Source organism: Macrotis lagotis, chromosome X (assembly GCF_037893015.1).
Source record: "Macrotis lagotis isolate mMagLag1 chromosome X, bilby.v1.9.chrom.fasta, whole genome shotgun sequence".
In the NCBI taxonomy this organism is placed as follows: Eukaryota; Metazoa; Chordata; class Mammalia; order Peramelemorphia; family Peramelidae; genus Macrotis; species Macrotis lagotis.
The window spans coordinates 341,234,863-341,254,476 of record NC_133666.1 but is presented as its reverse complement, the minus strand read 5'-3'; the positions used below and the strand labels follow the sequence as shown (position 1 = coordinate 341,254,476).

The 19,614-nt window shown below is 33.5% G+C and overlaps 1 pseudogene; it reads right to left on the bottom strand.

Annotated features, from left to right (window-relative positions):
* Positions 1–4,682: 4,682 nt before the first annotated feature.
* LOC141499868 (sorcin pseudogene) lies at positions 4,683–5,352 on the bottom strand (annotated as a pseudogene).
* Between the last annotated feature and the right edge of the window lie 14,262 nt (positions 5,353–19,614).

Below are 19,614 nucleotides of genomic sequence, written 5' to 3'. Positions count from 1 at the left end.
ACACGTGAAAATGAATGTATATGCTAAGAGTAATTCAAAACTGGGCAACTATTTTCATTGCATTCAAGGAATGTAGTTAAATGGACCATTTTAAGTTCATCTATTATACATGGAATTTAAGCATATTTTTCATGTTTAAATTATAGTTTCTCTAGGCCTGAAAGAAAAAAACCCCAAGTAACAAAGATGTCATGATGATTCCTTCTCTATATAAACATATAATATGATAGATATAAATACAGATATATAAATATCTTTAGAAATGTAGATATGTGTATATATGTATATACACATATCTACATTTCTAAAGATATTTATATATCTGTATATATATATATATGCACATAAAGAGTTAGATAACCAGACAGATACATTTATAATAGTTTGATGAATGACATTTTTAAAAGAGGAAAAATTTGTGGTAAAAAAGTCCATTTTTATTTATATTTCCTAATAGAAGAAAGGGCCTGAAAAAGTCAAACATTTTATTCTATATTTAACTTCAGAGAGAACTCATATTACAATGAAAATAAAAATGTTCTAGAACCCCAAACCTATTTCATCTATCCACTTTACTTCATCCTTCTTTTTCCCTTCCTAATTTTGACTTTAAATATTTAAAAATCCCTTGGATTCAGGGAAATAATTAACCTTTATTTCTAGACAAACAAATGTGTTGAGAATTTTGACCCAATCTGTCAAGTCATTCAAACAGTTGTCTTGGTTTCTTTTTTTTTTTAACAAGAATGAGTGATAGTGGCAAGACAGTGGGAATGCTGCTACACTTTTAACTTCAAACTAATAAAACAACCAGGAAAAAGCATCTAACCCAATAGTTGGTTCCTTCTTGGATGATTTATAGAAGGGCAAACATCAAGATCACATAGGATGAAAAGACATAAGTGTTGTAATCTGTACTGGTCAAGGGAGTATTCTCAACAGGGGGAATATAGATTCAGTTAAGTATTTTATTTATATACACATAATACATATATTTACTAGTCTCAACTTATCTATACAAGCATAACTTTAGTGTTCTGGTTGCAAAGACTGAAGTAATTAGGTTGATAAGAGAAAAGCAGGGTAGATGATAATGCTAATAAAAACTTGAGTGGTATTTACTTTCAACATGCAATAAAGATAATTTTAGGATCACATATCTTGCAACTGAAAGAGATCCTAGTCTTGTTTTACATTCTTTAAATAAGTAAGACATTAACATTCTTATCTGAGAGATGAAAAAATTGACTGAAGGTAACATATAGCTAGTAAGTTATTGAGAGGGACTGAATATCAAATCCCCTTGCTAATAATAGCATTGTCCTTCCTCTATGTCTCATTGTGAATTATTAATAACAACAGTGGGACTGCACAGCTTAATAATGGGTTAGTTTCAATGTCCAAAAGACTTGGGAATTCAAATCCCACATATGTTATATCATACTGGCTTTATGCCCTTGGGTTATTTATTTTCTTAGTACCATTCTCAGTCCGTCTAGGAGTGAGATGAATTTTTAAAACTATAATTTGGAGAATACTTGCTGAAATGTATTGATAAAGTTTCCAAACCAGAAAATCCTGCAAAAGTGCAATCACAAAAATTTATTAAATCAAATAAAATATAGGGCTTCTGAGAATATATATGTTGACAAAATCCTTTATATCCAGTAAATAGTCTCTGATATAGGCACTCCTTCCAATGGTACAAATCAAAACCCATTTATTCCTTCTCCTGTGTGATTTTTGTCCATCTTCTCTTATAAATATTTCATGGTGATTATTCAGTAATATGTGATGCCTTCCACTGAGGTCATTTAACATTAGACGGAGAGAGGGAGGCATGGAATCTACTCTTCCTTACTCTTGGTAATAACTAGCTCACCATTTTCTGATCATATGCTTCTTAGATATTATAGGCTAAGGAGTAACATGGTGTCATGGATCAAGCTCTGACTTCAGAGTCAGAAAGAGCTGACTTGAACTCCTTCTGACAAATACTGGATATTTGATCATGGGTCCCTACAGTAACTAAATCAAGGCTCTCAGACATCTCTCTAATATTGTACTTTGAGGTACTTAACCCATATCCATTAGCCCGTCAATAAATATGAATGAAAGACCTGCTCTATAAGTTCTAGAGTACAAAGAAAGGCAAAAGATAATGAATTCTCTCAAGATCTTGCTGTCTGATAAGGAGGTAACTTGAAAACAGCCATGCAAAACAAGCTATATTCAGGATAAATTGGAGATAATAGAGAGAAGGTATAAGAATTAAGAGGGATAGAGATGCCTTCATGAAGAAGATGGTATTTTAGCTGGGACTGAATGGAAGCTAGGGAAGCAAGAAGGCAGAGATGAGGAAGGGGAGTCTTCCAAAATATGAGAGATAATCAATAAAAATGGTGAGTAGCTAGGGGTCCAGTTTCACTGGATCAAAGAGGGAAGAGGGAAATTTAAGGGTAGCTACACAAAGTGGACACAAAGCTAGATCAGAAGACAAGAAGTCTCATTTTCCTGAGTTCAAATGATACTGATTGGGAATCAATTGATTCCTGAGCAATTGATACTTCCTAGCTGTATGATTTAATCCTATTTGCCTCACTTTCCTCATCTGCAAAATGATCTAGAGAAGGAAATGGCAAACACTTCCAGTAACTTTACCTTTGGAAATTCCAAATGGAGGTCATGAAGACTAAAAAAGTAGGGTAGGTTATGTTGAAAAGATTAAAACTGATAATGTATCATATATTTATTGATTCTATTTACAACTAAATGCTTTTGTCCTGTTATTGTTTAAGTCATGGTTCTTTGTCTCTGAACTTAGTTTAGAACTCAACTGGTCTGTCATTAGTTAATTTTAGAAATATCCTGCTAATCACTGATCTATTATTGCCTCAAGGAATGTAACCAACCTTAGGGGATATGTGTAAACACAAAGAGAGTGAAGTCTAATATCTTTATACCATGATGTTATCCTTCAAGCATGTCTGGTTTGCTGTCCAAAAGTCTAGGCTGTGTTCTCACACCCAGTCTCAGACAATGAGCACTTCTTTCTATAAGGAGAGAAGGATTGGAATGTCTTTGCTAGCTCTCATTACCAAAATTTCACCCAATCATCTGTTCCCACCACCTCAACTCTGTAAAATCAATCATATTGTCATCCTATGATGTCATCTGTCCTATTTTATTCTATGTTCTATACTCCCCCAGGTCTATAAAAGGCAACTGTCCTTTTGCTTAAGAGTCTTTGGCATAAATGATGGCAAGCCTTTGACCCATTTATTGGCAGGTAGCAGGCTATTATTAAATGTTATATTGCTCAGAGATGTGCCTTAGTTTACAATTTTGTTAAATTCAAATCACAAAAATTTCAAAGTCTTTTATGCTTGATCCTGCATATTGCTTGGGAGCTTCCACTCTGGGAATAAACAATACCTCTGAAATCAGAAAATCAGATATCCAAACTTTCTTTCCCCCCCCAAATGTATTTTATGTCACTTTTCACTTATAAATCATTTTGATGGGGGCAGCTAGGGGACAGCACAGCAAATAGAGCCCCAATCCTAGAGTCAGGGGAACCTGAGTCCAAATCATGTCTCAGATACTTGATACTCTCTGTCTAACCACTTAACTCCATTGTTCAACCAAAAAAAAAGATAGATCATTTTGATGATTTGCTGCAACTAATTTAGAAACACACCCTCCTGTTTATCTTTTTATTGTTTTTTTACATTACCTCTGTTGAATCCAGGCCTGAATTTTACTGTTACCCAGTGGAACTGGTAATGAAATTTAATCTGGATAATGAACCCTAACCTCCAGGGAGATGCCAAACAATTCATATCCTCCACTGAGATCCTAAACAACTCTCAATCTTTATAGAAACTATATCACCATACTTCCTATATCCTATATACTATAAAAGGCATGTTCTCCCCCTACCCACTGCTGAAGTCTGCTCAGATCCACCTGCTATCCATTCCCTCAATAAACAACTTTGCATTTGTTTCAATTTGTATTGCAGGCTTTCTTATACCAAGGGTTCATCTATTATACATATATCTATATCTAATCTATATCTACATTTATATCTATATCTATATCTAATCTATGATGTATTTTTAAAATCTATCTTTATATATATTTAAATATATATGTTAAGGAATAAAGTACACTGTAGAATGTCCCAAAAATAACCCTATCTTTTCTTTTCCTCCTCTTCAAATATAACTTCAGCTCATCATCAGTCTATAGTAATAGTCTAAGATCTAGGTACTGAGAAACAAATCCAGTGGGCTGCTTTTAAAATTACTTATCATTGTCTAGTTGGCATTCTTCTATTTGGGTTTTTCCTATTTATTTTTTTCACATTCATTAAAAGGTTTTTAATATATCATAATGGAAAATACATAGTATGGTCTCAAACATTTTATCATCTTAAATTTACATAACTGCTGAGCAAGAAAATAAAGCATGATTAACAATGGCTCATGGGAATGCCCAAACTCAAGGCATGATGTGTTATACTTGATTTTAAGTTATCAAAATTCCTTTTCTAATAAACATTCATTATCAAAACTAAAAACAAAAACCTTAATTGTATATAAAGTAATAAACTTTTACAAAATGAGTCTTTGAGAATGTGCTGAAGTTAAGTTACATACATTACAGATGACATAAACAAACGCAAAGCAAAATGCAAACAGAAATGTTAATCATGTCCACCATCTTCTTCCTTGGATTTAGACATTCATCACACATTGTATGAAATCTTCATATGGGAAATTCACAACACCTTGTTGAGCTCTATCTCTTCTTCAAAAACTGTCAGTGAGAGCTCTGAGTTTTACACAACAAGCAATGTAGTCATCAAAAGTTATCTTTCCATTGGTGCTGTATCTTTTTGCAATTGAAGTCACGGTTTGGGGGCTCAATCTAAATCCCATAGTCCCCAAAGCTTTCTGCAGCTCTTGAGGGTCCACTGTCTCACTTTGGTCACTGTCAAAGGTAATGAAGTGTTGTCTCCAGCCATTCAACACGGCCAAAAGTTCCTTAAATTCACTAAAACCCATGGTGCCAGACATATCCCTATCCAAAATTGAGACCATAAATCTGCAAGTCTCCAGGCTGAAAGGTTTGTAGCCGCCAGCAATGCCCGACTGGGTCAGACATCTCTGCAATTCATCATCATCTATCTGTCCATCCTGGCCGGCGACGGCCGCGAAGTATCGGTACAGGGGGGTCCTGGGTCTGTCCGGGGAAGGCCGGGCCTCCGGGGGTGGCCCCGTACCCACCTTAGAAGTAGCCTCCTCCACCTGCGCCAGGATGCCCCGGGTAGGCCATGACTGTGACCGTGACCGGAGCCTTGTCCCGGAACCGCCGCCGCCTCCAGCCCCGGACCCGGCCGGGTTTTTTCCTATTTAGACTGCTAAGTTTATCTCATTTGGAAGTTAGTCATTTTTTTTTAATACAGTCTGATATTCTGAGGTTTACTCAATTAGGAATACTAACAGAAAAGAGACATTAATGGACTTTGATATTCATATTGATATTCCTTCAAACACTGCAATTCCCCAATTTCTCAACTTATTCATTTCACATGACCTACTACTCCACCCCACCCAGGGGTGTGCTGTTAAGTATTTAACAGTCTCAATATTAAAAATATAGAAGTTCAACAAAATCTTTAAATTTGATCTATATTATTAACACTTTCTAAAGACCAGATAGATAATCAACAAAACAATACCTCACACTCTAACACATTTCCAAGTGCAAATGCTTGCACTAAAAATTTAACATCTGGTTCTTCTGAACCAGTTTCAGATGACTCCTACTTCAGTTACACCCAGAGATGGTCCTATATTTAACCTTTCCATCACCCACAAAACTTTGAAATTCCCAATCCAATCTTCTAACATTCAGTCCTTTCCTCTGACTTGCAAAGTTCTTTTACTTCACAATAACTCCCAATTCCTCCACTCTTGAGTTCTTTCCAGAGTCATCACAGCTTTGCTCTGTGCAATCTCCTCCCTTGTGATCTTGACCTTGTGATGAAATTGTCTTGCTCCCTTATCTTGCCGTTTATCTTACCTCCTCAAGCCTCAGCTTTGGATTACTTTCACTTCTGTCTTTGTTCCTACTCACATGCTACAAATTAAAGAAGGAGAAAATTATGAAGCTGTGCCAACTGAATCCACTATAAATTTATGTTACATAATCTCAGCTGGGTCCTCACTGCAGCAAGGAATGCCTTTTCTACCTTTAAATTGATTACTATCCTGGTCATCATGGTAACTTTTTGCTCTCTCTGTCCACCATCTTCCCATTTGAGAACCTTGCCTAATGTTTCATTGAAAAAAAAAAAAACAAGGTCAAGGGACAGTTTAGGTGACAGATAATAGAAGACCTGCCCTGGAGTCAGGAAGACCTAAGTTCAAATTCAACCTCAGACCTTGATACTTATTAGCTATGTGACCTTGGGCAAGTCACTTAAACTCAGTGTCTTGCAGTGTCTTGCAAAAAAAAAAACCAATAAACAAACAAACAAATAAATAAATAAAGGTCATTTACTGAGGTTATACCTTTAACAAAAATAGAAGATCTTTAAAGAATTTAGGGGAAATAAGATAATGAATTTCAATTTGGAACTACTGTGTTTTGAGAACTTAATAGGACCACCAGATAAAAATGCCCAAAGATGTGAGATTAGAAACAAGATAAAAATTAAGGTGAGACAAATTGGAGCCAGCAGTATAAAGATAATCATTGATTTCATGGCAGTTTAGGGAGGAAAAGAGGAGACAAACAGACAGACAGACAGACACACCAGCTTTTTTCTCTAACTGTCCCCCATGCCTGGAATGCTTTCTCTCCTTATTTCTACCAACTGGCTTCCCTAAATCTCAACTAAAATTCCACATTATGCAAGAATTAATTCCCAATCTCTTTAATTCAAGTGTTTTCTTTTTAATTATTTTCTATTTTTCCTGAATATAGTTCATTTATTAATATCTGTTTGTTGTCTTCTTCCTCTTTAGACTGGGAGATCCTTGAAGGCAGGAATTGTCATTTAACTTCCTTTATATTCCTAGTTCTTAGCACAGTACCTGATACATAACTGGTGCTAAAAAATATGTTTTCCTGAGGAGCCAGATCCAAGATGGTGGAAAACAGACATGAATTTGCCTGAGTACTTCCAATTCCCCTCCAAACAACTTTGGAGACAATCGGGTTAAATGACTTGCCCAGGATCACACAGCTAATAAGTATCTGAGAATAAATTTGAACTCAAGTCCTCCTGACTCCAAGATGAGTGGGCTATCCACTGCCTCAACTAACTGCCCCAGACAACTTTAAATAGTGCCTCAAAACAAATTCTGAAGTGAAAGAACTGACAAAAGGATGGCATGAAATAATTGTCTGACACAAGATAATTTAGTCCTAGGTCACAGTCAGGTCCAGAAGGAGCACTAACACACCAGAGCTTATAATTGCAAGGGAATGGGAACCTGACCGCAGTTCCAAGGAAGAGTCTTAATGGTTGCAACTAGATCAGAGCAGGCCAGGAGAGGAGTGACTACACTTTTCCTTAGATCATATTACTGGAAGAATTAAGTTTATAGATCTAGAGGATTACCTCTGAAAAAAGCAACATGTGGCGTAGTGAATAAAGCACTGGCCCTGGAGTCAGGAGTACCTGGGTTCAAATTCGGTCTCAGACACTTAATAATTACCTAGCCGTGTGGGCTTAAGCAAGCCACTTCACCCCGTTTGCCTTACAAAAACATAAAAAAAAAACCACAAAAAACCTGAATCTTGTGATAATGCCATCTTCACACTAGGAGTAGGCTCAAGTTTAATATGAAGGTAAAAGTCAAGAAATTGGTTGAAAAAGAAATGAGCAGAAAAAAGATCTTGTCCATAAAATGTTACTACAATGACAGTGAAGAATAAAACATAAATTCAGAAACTGCAGTTAAAGCTGCTAAAGTCAAAACTTTGAAGAAAAATGTGAATTGCTTTCAGGTGCAAAAAGAATTCCTGGAAGATTTTCAATAGAGTATTTTTAATCAATTAATGGAGGTAAAGGGGAAAATGGGGAAAGAAATGAAAATAATACAAGAAAATCATAAAAAAGAGTCAACACCTTGGTAAAGGGGGCACAGAAATACTGATGAAAATAAGTTTAAAAAATAGAAAAAAAAACAAATGATAAAAGAGACAAAAATCTAATGAAGAAAAGAATGCCATAAAAGGAAGAATTAGCCAAGTGGGAAAAGATATGCAAAAATTCACTAAAGAAAGAATTCCTTAAAATGTAGAATTAACCAAATAAAATAGGATATAAAAAACTCAATGAAAAAATAATTCTTTAAAAATTACAATTGGACAAATGAAGGCTAATGACTCCATGAGTTATCAAGAAGAAATAAAACAAACTCAAAAGGAAAAAAATAGTAGAAAATATGTAATATCACATCAGAAAAACAAAACTGACCTGGAAAATAAATCAAGAATAGATAATTTAAGAATTATTGGACTACCTGAAAGCTATGATAAAAAAAGAGTCTATATATTATATTTCAAGAAATTATAAAGGAAACTGACATTATATTTGAAAACCAGAGACTAAAATAGAAATTGAAAGATTTCACTGATTACCTCCTGAAAGAGATATTAAAATAAAAATTCCCAAAAAATATTACAGCCAAATTCCAGAAGCCCTAGATCAAGGAGAAAATATTGCAAGGGGCCAGAAATAAGATGGAATTATGGTGAGAATAACACAAAATTTAGTAGATTTTTCATTAAAGCATCATAGGGCTTAGGATATGATATTTTGGAAGGTAAAGAAGCTAGGATTATAATCAAAAATCACCCACTCAGCAAAACTAAGCATAATCCTTCAGGGGAAAAAATGAAAATGTATGAAACAGAGGACTTTTAAGCATCTTGATGAAAAAAAACCAGTGAGACAGATAATTTGATTTTTTCAAATACAAGACTCAAGAGAAGAATAAAAAAATAGGAAAGATAAATCTCAAGAAATTCAATAATTAAACTGTTTACATTCCCTAGTTGAGTATAGAAAACAGTCTTTTCCTATAGGAAAATAGTAAGGGAAAAGATAATAGTGAATAGGGCTGATAGAAATGGGAAAGGTAAAAGTCAGGAGTAAAATGCTGCTGAGGATGAACAGGCTGAAAGAGAGAGTAGGATAAATGGGGGGGGTAGGATGGAGGGAAATACAGTTAAAAATTTCAACTGGGAAAGAAATTTTATTGCAAGTATCTCTGAAAAAGGACTAATTTCTCAAATAGAGAAGTGAGTCAAATTTATAAAAATAAGAGCTATACCCCAATTTATAAATAGTCAAAGGATATGGAACAGGAATCAGTTAATGTAAGCAGTGACAGGAGAAGGGTGTACATAGAAATAACAATATTCTAAGATGATAAGATGTGAATGACTTAGTCATTCTCATCAGTACAGTGATCTAAGATAATTCCAAAGGACTTTTGATGAAAAATGCTATCCATCTTCAGAGAAAGAACTGATGGAGTCTGAATGTCCATTGAAGTATACTTTTTATCTTTTAAAAATTTTTTTCTTGGGAATTTTATCTGTTTTTTTTCACAACATTACTAATATGGAAATATGTTTTGCATGACTGCATATGTGTAACCTTTATAAAATTTCTTGTTTTGTCAATGTTGGAGTGAGGGGGAAATAACAAGGGAAGTAGAAAATTTGGACCTCAGGATTGTAAGAAAAACAATGTTAAAAATGAGTGGAGGGATAAAACATTAAGAATGAGAAAAAATAAAAGTTTTACTGACTGAATGATTTCTTTCTCATTTTACATTATTTAGGTGCTCTCTGCTGCTGTCCCTTCCTTCACCCATGTCTCACATACTCAAGTGATCCTCCTCCTTGTCAAGGCAAACCCTGCTACCTGCAAAAGTGATCACATTCCAACAAATATTCACCAGCAGATTACCACTCTCCCAGCATCCCAGCTTTATCATTTATCTTCCATCTCTCACTATCTTTTGGATGCTTTTCTACTACCTAAAAACCACATCTATGTCTCCCTCATCCTTAAAAAAAACTCATTTGTTATGTTTGTATCTCTCTTCCCTTTGGTGGAAAAAATTCCCTGAGAAGACTGCTTATATTTGATGCCTCCACTTCCTTTTCTCTCACTTTTTCCCCTTAAATCTCTGTGGTATAGTTTTTGACTTCATCATTTAACTGCTCTCCCCCAAAGATCTCTTATTGTCAATCTCTGGAGGTTAGCATGCCACTTCTTTGATATTATTTTTTTGCCTTGATTGATCTATTTACTATTTCTCAATATTCTTTGATAGATCTTCATCTAGATCATATCGATAAATGGTCGATATGCCCCAAGGCTCTACCACAGGGTCATCTGTCTTCTTCTACTAGACTATTTTGTCTGATGATCTCATTAGCCTCCTTAGATTCAATTATGATGATTCTTAGATAAATTTATCCAATTCTAAGAGCCCTGCTAAATTCCAGACTCACATCTCTAACTGTCTTTCAACATCTCAAAATAGTTGTTCCACAGAGATCTTAAATTCAACACACTCAAAATTGGGTTCATTATCTCTCCCCATTCCTCCTACTAACTCCCTGCTTCTGAATGTTGAAGGTACTGTGAACTTCTCACTCTCTCTAATCCTCAAATCTATTAAGACCTGGAGATTTTATCTTCATAACATCTATTACATATGCCCCCTTCTCTGATCTCACATTCATTGCCACCACCCTTGGAGGCTTTCTTCACCTCACACTTGTACTTTTGCAATTTCCTTCTAATTGGTCTTTCTGTCCCTAGTCTCTCCCTAACTCCAATCTAACCCCCATTCCATTTGTCAAAGTGTTCTTTCTAAAGAGCATCACTAATATACCTTGGCTAAAAACTCCAGTGAATCCCTATTACCTAAAGGATCAAATACAAAACCCTCTTTTCATGTATTCAAAGACCTTAGTAAACTGATACCCTCTTGCTTTTCAAATCTTAATCTTACTTCTATTATCCAATGATAATGCCCTCCCTGCTATTCCTAAAACAAGATACTTCATCTCTAAACTTAAGGCATTTTACTGGCTTTTCTCTATTCTAGAATTCGCTCTATGTCTGCTTCCTGGTTTCCTTGATTTTCTATATACCCCAATTAATATCCCACTTTCTGTTAGAAGTTTTTTCCAATCACCCTTAATACTAGTCATTCCACTATTCACTATCTCAACCTCATCCTGTATATCTCTTCTTATTACATATTATCTGTCCCTTTAGACTGTGAGTCTCTTGGGGGAAGAAATATATTTTTCCTTTGTCCTCTTCCCTCAAATTAGTGCTTGGCAAATAGAAGGCACATAGTAAATAATTGTTGATTTGATCAGACTTGTCCTCTGATAATGGAATCCAGTACCAGATCCTGTTGCTTTTCTGTTGTATAGGGCTCATCAGAACTTGAACTACACCTAGAGCACCCTTTAAGATCTCAGAGTCAATCTCATTCCTCAGTGAGGATTCCAAGAGAACTTTATTTATTTTTACTGGTAGGAAATTCTTCATGCTTTACATCTCTCCTTAGAATATAGCATAAATTGCTGTTGTCCTATCCATGAAAATGTTTCATTTATTTGAATGTCCTCTGTCTCCTACATTTTCTCTTTTTCACAAGTAAAAAGTCTAGTTTCTTTCATTATTCTTACTGTCTTTTTCCAACCCTTTAGTCAAAAAGAATTTCTCGTTAGAATGACTTCCACATTTTTATGATCCAGTTGTAGTATTTGAATCTAGACCTGGAATCTCTAGTCTAGCTCTCAAAAGAGGTAGGAGGAATACATAGATACTTCCATCAAAATAGCAGTGAGCAGCAGTGTCTAAATCCATTTAATCTTTATCACCACAAAACAGGGAGAAAGGGATTCAACTGGAAGAAGAAAAAATGTTTCCTGGGAAAAAATTTTTAAAGAGTAAAAGCCATATAAATAGGAAAAATTGGAAACTGTATAAATATTTTGAGATTATTTTAAAAACTAAATCTCCCAGAAGAAAAAGAAAATATTACAAAAACATTAATGAAGTCACTAGTAAAAAAAAAACATGATGACCATGAGAATCTTCAGCAAAGTTTAGAAGACAACAGCAAAAGTATTAAAAGAAGACATTAAGAATATAATACCTAAATAGACTTCATTTTGCATTTTCATGTAAATCAGTTTTACATTTGAGTCATGGTAGTAATGAAAATATAAAATGTCTCCTATGATATCTTTCTTTAGTGTACAGAAATATATTGCTTAAAAATAATAATCAAGAGATTATAACTTCTTCTGTTTACTAGATGGTACTCATCTTATCATGCCTGGGCTATTTCCCAATATCACAGTAGAACATAGATGCAAGCAACAGCTCTAAACAGCTTATCCACTACAAACTAGAGCTTAGCATGTAAACTAGTGATATCAGATTTGGCACTCTATCCATTAACACCATGTTGATACTAATAAAGAAAACAATAAGTATGGAAATTAGGGTGAAAATATGAGTCCTAAAAGAATTTTTTAAAAAGCAAAGAATAAATTGTAGAACAAATGATGAATAAATCTTGATAAAAACTAAAAAAAAAGTTGTCAGATTCAGAAATCAATAAAAAAGATGGAACAAGGAAAGTATAATTATAATTATGATGATGATTATGATAAATAGTTAATATTTAATTGGCATCTACCTATGTTCCAGGTGCTATTCTAAGCTCTTTACAAATGTTACCCTATTTGATTCTCACAACATCCTTGGGAGGTAGGTGCTCCTCTTATTTCCCATCTTATATTTTCCCCATTTTAAAGTTGAAGAAATGAGGTAAACAGAGATTAAATCAATTGCCCAAGATCATGCAGTTAGTAAGTTCCGAAGACAAAATTTGAACTAAAGTCTGTCAGATTCCAGGTACAGTGTCACCTGTCAACTGTATCACCTAGAAAAGGGCTGTCCAACCATACTTTTAAAAGTTTTTTTTTATTGAAACAACAGACAATATATTTTGATTTGCCATTTTAGTGAGAGCTCTGAGGTAGCTTGGCTTCATTTACTAAAGCATTAAGGAAACCCACAGGGGGCCACACAAAATTGCACTGTGGGGCAGCTAGGTGGCACAGTGGATAAAGCACCGGCCCTGGAGTCAGGAGTACCTGGGTTCAAATCCGGTCTCAGACACTTAATAATTACCTAGCTGTGTGGCCTTGGGCAAGCCACTTAACCCCATTGCCTAGCAAAAACCTAAAAAAAAATTGCACTGTGGGCCAGTTTTGGAAAGCTTTAACCTAGAACAAAATTAGACAATATCACCACCATGCTATTTGAATATCTCAATATAAAAAGGATATTTAAAAATCATATTTCTTAATATTAAAAATAATATGCATAAAAATAAATTAGCAAATGAAAAAACAATTAACACAGAACAGAATTTCCCTTTCAAAAATATTTATCTAAAGTTGCAATAGTATGTTTTATAAAGGGGAAATATAAAAAACTTCCTAATAAGCTGAGAGAGAAAATAATAATGACTAATATATTTATTACTATTTTTAACATAGTAATAAAAATGTTTTCTAAAATAATACAACCAGAAAGAATGAAGGAAATTGACATTAGCAAAAAAACTGAGGGAAGCAGAATTATTTCTATAATGCTGAAATGTTGGCTCACTTAGAAAACTCTAGAAAATCAATCAGTAAACTAATCAAGGCAATTAATAGCATCAGCAAAATGACAAAAATAAAAAATTGATTCAAATCATTAATATTTCTAATTATTTAACAAAAACCAAGAGGAAAATATGCTTTAAAATCCTACTTAAAATTGCACAAAAGTTTTGAGTGCTAGTTTTCTTGATAAGATATGTAAAAAGAACTTAGAAAGCTACAAATACAAAGCAATGTTTATAAAAATAAAGAAAAAATATTGTGATAAATGGTTCAATATTCATGGTTGTACTCATATAATAAAAAATGACGACTACCAAAATTAAACTAAGAACATAGTGCTAAATCAATCAAATCACTAATGAAAAGCTTGATAGAATTAGACAAAATCATGACAAAATTCATAAGAACAAAAACTCTATCCTGGTCAGACCATGACTGGAGTAGGATATGAGCTTGTAGGTGACACATTTTAGAAAAAAAATAATGATACAGCACAGATTAATCAGGAGGGGTATTACTTGAAAGTATTGAGGGTGTTTACCAGAATTATAAAAGACTTAGAGAAAGTAATATTTCAAGCTATCCAAAAGTAGTCTGAACTTCTCTTTCCTATGCTTTTCAATCCATCATAATTTCAAAATCCCTTGAAATTATATTTTGATGTCCAATTATAAAATATTTTCCATACATATAATTTGGGAGAAGTAAATATCATTTTCATCTTTTTGGCAAAACCATCTATCTCTTAGATTAATTGATAACAGGTTTTCATAGTTGAAGTATTGAAATAAATGTGTGTATGTTCACTAAAATTTCTCCTCTGATATCTCATTATAAAACTGAAATGACTCTGACTCTTCAAAGACTATTCCAGTCAAGAACAAGCTATGGAACATTCTACCAACCTAGAAAACTTTAGGGTACAGGTCCTAAGATGGACTTGCCATTATGTGGGACTGGTAGCTCTATAATGTAGTCAGAAATATAAGATATATCCATTATACAACCCAAAGCAAACATTTAGAACAAATCATTGAAAGATGAAAAAACAAAAAAAAAAACAAAAGTTGGTTTCATTATACATGATCCTCAAACTGGTTTGAATTTTCCAGTGAAGATGAAATGATGCATTGCTTTTAGACACATAAATGAAAATATGCACATTTGCAAACAGGCCTTATGTCTCCTATCTACATGCCAAGAACCATTTAGAATCACTCAAAAACAACTGAAACATCAACACACTTTGAAAGAGGGCCATTAGCCATGCAAATAGCAAACCATCTTACACTTATCAAGAGAAGAAAAAAAAAAGCAAAACAATGAACTCCTTGGATGGTACTTATAAGCTATTCTGTCTCTGGTGACTTTGAATGGCAGTTAAAACTCCCAGATGGGGTTCAATTAGGGATAAGAAAAGCAGGACTATTTATAATCTTTCTTATTTTGGACAACATAGAAAGTTATTAAATTACTCTTTTTATTTCATTTATCACAATGTTGTCCCATGTTGAACTTGGAATCTATTAAAATTCTCAGGTCTTTTTAAGAAGAACTTTCATTTTTTTCTATATCTCTTCTGTCCTAGACCTTTTTTGTTTGTTTTCTTAAATTTCAAGTCTACATTATTCTCTACTCAATTTTATCTTATAAGATTTCTCAATTGTTATCTCCTATCAAAAACTTTTAAAAACCCAATTCTATTTGCCTATCCCTTTTACCATTGCATCAATCTGACATTTTTTAAGCATGCTATCTCTATCTTCATCTTAGAGATAATTAATTAAAAATTTTAAAGAGAACAGAGTTCTCTGTTGTCCTCAACTAGAACAAAACAGTTCTCTTATCCTCCACTAGAAATTTTATTCCAAATTAATGCATAATCTACTACTAATTCCATAAATTCTCTGATATATCAACACAAGAATCTGCTATACAGGGATCAGTTAAGAGAAATGAGGAATTTTGAAGACAGAAGTATTATGACAGCATTCTTTGGAATTTTGAAAAATCTGTCAAATAGAAAGGAATTTGATAGGTTTTTGCTAGGATACAAGAGAAACAAAGGTAGCAGAGAGACATTAAAGTTTACAGTCAGGACATCTTTGAAAGTTATTTATATGCTTCTTCAATGTATCCCTGAAAAATTGAATAAAATGTGATTTGTGGTTTTATGCATTTAAAAAAGAAAATACTTCCTTATAGAAAGAACTATCTAAAATTGAAAAATACTACCTCAGAAATTAATGACTTTTCCCTCCTTATAGAATCACACAAATGCAGGATGGCCACTTATCAGGTATTTTATAAGGGGGGAATTTTTTAAAAATATGGGTAGGATTAACTAGCTTCTAAAGTCCTTTATAGATCTGATATTTTATAATTTGATTCTATAATTCTGTAAGTTAGCTCCTAATTGTATCTAATTATACTATCAAATTTTGATGAAGCTGGGAAAGTGTCATATCTTTTCTCCTGTTTTCCAGGTCCTAATTTCAAAGCATTACTCATACTCCTGTTTAGTTCATTATTCTGATCTAGTTAATCCCATATCCAATAGTTTTACTTCCTTGCCCTGCTTCTCCTCTAACTTTCATCTACAAATCAGCACTGCAATTCCCTATTCTCGAACACTGAGCAATTGATATGCATTCACTATACCTAACCCAGACCAAGATATTCCCTATGGTAAGGTTTCTAATTATTTTCATAATCTGACACTGAAAGGAATCATCAAATCAATACATCCCTCCCTACCATTCCAAAATCATTCAGTTTGATAGATGAAGAACTAGAACTAGAATCTAGTTATCTAGCTTTGTTTCTTATCCATTTTTTTAAAAGCCATTCCACAGTGTTCTCATTGCTTTAGCCATGTCTCAGAAATAGTACTCATCTCTGATAATTGTTGCAGCTACTTTTTCCATGTCAAGAAAGAACTAGAAAATCTAATAATCATATGGTGAAAAGAAAGAGTGGATAGCCCCAATTGATAAATGGTCAAAGGATATGAATAGACAGTTTTCAAATGAAGAAATTAAAGTTATACATCTAATCATATGGGGAAAATGCTCCAAATCAGTATTGATTAGAGAAATGCAAATTAAAACAACCATGAGGTATCACCTCACACCTATTGTAGCCTCTGGCTACTTGAGTTCAGTTCTGCCTATAAGGAATCATTATTCAAACTCAGGAAAGCAAGGGTGAAAATAAAACAAAAATTTATTAAAAAGGTTATAAGATATAGAAAAGTTGCGCGCGCGCGCGCGAGAGAGAGAGAGAGAGAGAGAGAGAAACAGCCAAGCAGCATTGATTGGCTGGGCAATGGTCAGCGAAGACTGTGTCCCTGAGTCAGGGTCCAACCCAGGATCTTATGTTTTGTCTCTCCACCAGAGGGCACAAGGTGAACTCCCTTTCTCTTAATGGACCAGGAATTAGGTAGAGGGTAAAGTCTAAGGGTATCAGGATACAAATTTTACATTAAACAATGAATCAATGGTACATCAAGAATGGTGATCTCTAATCCAATTTGAGCAGCCTTTAAGATTACAAATTGTTTCAGTTATAAACATAATTCTCTACTTTTAGTCAATTTGCGTCTCAAGAGTAGGTCCTAGTCAATTTACATCTCCACCTAATTTTCTTTGTTACATTCACAGTTCTCTTCATCTTTCCCCTGCATCACTATCAGATTGGCTAAGATAGCAAAAAGGGAAAATGATCAATGTTGGAGAGGTTGTGAGAGGATTGGGACAATAATGCATTGCTGGTGGAATTGAGAACTGATCCAACTATTTTGCAGAACAATATGGAACTAAAAATGGGTGGATCAAAAAACCAATAAAAGAATCCATTGATTCCTTCATCAAATAAAATTACAAGACCATATTCCAAAACTCTGAGGATAGAAGCAAAACAGAGCAACAAAAGAGCAACAAAGAGCAACAAAACTGTTCATTCCCTTTGACCCAGCAGTTCCAATGCTAGGCCCATACACAGAAGAAATTATAAAAAATTGGGCAAGTTCCACATGTTCCAGAATATTCATAGCAGCTCTTTTTGTAATGGCAAAAAATTGAAAATTGAGGGGAAGCCCAACAGTTGGGGAATGATTGAACAAGTTATGTTTGTGAATATGATGGAGTACCATTGTTCTATAAGAAACCATAAATGGTAGGATTCTAGAGACACATGGAATGACTTACAGGATCTGATGCCGAGTGAAGGGAGCAGAACCAAGAGAACACTGTACACATTACCAACAACATTGTGAGATATCAACCATGATGGAAGCAGCTCCTCTCAACAATTCAGAGAGCTAGGACAACCCTAGGAGACCAGATGTGGACAATGCTATACATATCCAGGGAAAGAAAAGCAAAAGCAAAACAAAAATAAATAAATAAAAACCTTCAGAATCTGATGTACACTACATTCACTTTTTTAAAAATATCTCATTAATCCTAATTCCCATACCAAAAATTATTAATCTGTAAGCATGTTTAACACAAATGGGTGTTCAACATTAATCTAATTGTTCACCACTGAGGGGAGGAAGGGAAGGTGGAAGAAAATTTTGTAATTTAAAGATATATATATACATATAGATGGATATTGAAAAACTTTCATAACATGCATTTAGAAAAATAAAATATCAATAAAAAGAGTGAATACTAAAAATACCAATGTGCATAAATATAAATTATCCAATCTGCAAATTGAAAGCCATCATCCAGGTATCAATAGCACCTTGTTTCTGGGACTCTAAAAAAGTGCAATTGTGTATCAGAAAAGTGCTTCAAAAATAAATATTAATAAAATATCTTATTAAAATAATTTTAAGAGATCTGATTTCTTTTGAAGTAAAAATGAATTTTAAAATTAATTGTATAATTTTTAAGTGTTGAATCAAGTTGTTTACTACAAATGAATAGGTTCCAAATATTTATCTTTATTTATTTCTTTACTAGTTGTAGTCTCAATTCATTAATCTATCCTTTTTATCTTTTTGGTGCAAATAGTTAAAAGATATATATCTTAAATACTGTTTTGCTTCTATCCACAAATTTTTGGAATATGGTCTTGCAATTTTATTTGATGAAGTAACCAATGGATTCTTTCATTTTTTTGCTCTACCCATTCTTTAAAATTATTTTACTTTCCAATAGTCCTGTATTGAGTATATTTTTATTAAGTTGTCAATAAATAACATCTTTAACAATTTTTTCTGTATTTTATTTAATTTTTATTCCTTAGCATATGATAGATTTTTGTAAAAAAGTTAAACACACAACTGACAAAGGCAGTATATACATACACACACACACACACACACACACACACACACACACACACATATATAATACGTTTTTATAAATTGAAAATTTGCGAGATACCTACTAAAGTTAGCTTTTCTAAAGTACTTTTACAACCTTTCTTTCTTAATAATAATTTTTATTAGATTTGCCTAGGTCTTAAAGAGTTTTGCTATCTATATTTACTTTATCGTTCAAGTGTTTAAGTGATATGTCATGCATTATGTATATTAGTACTGATATTATTTCACTACTATGATTCTTTAAGCATAATGTATTTCCCTGTTTATCTTTACTTTTAAAATGTCTTCTTTTTTATACCATTGTTTCATTCAAGATCATAAATTGTTACTCTCTGCTGTTCTAAGTTTACTTAGGCATAATAAATTCTGTGTTACTTCAGTCACTCAGTTTCATTCTGAAAATTTTTATTTGCAGTATATTTCTTTTAAGTAGCACATTATACTGTTGAAGTCTGCTTTTTATTCAAGTCTCCTATTATCTTCTATTTTATGGGTCAGTTCAGTCCATTTGTATACATGGC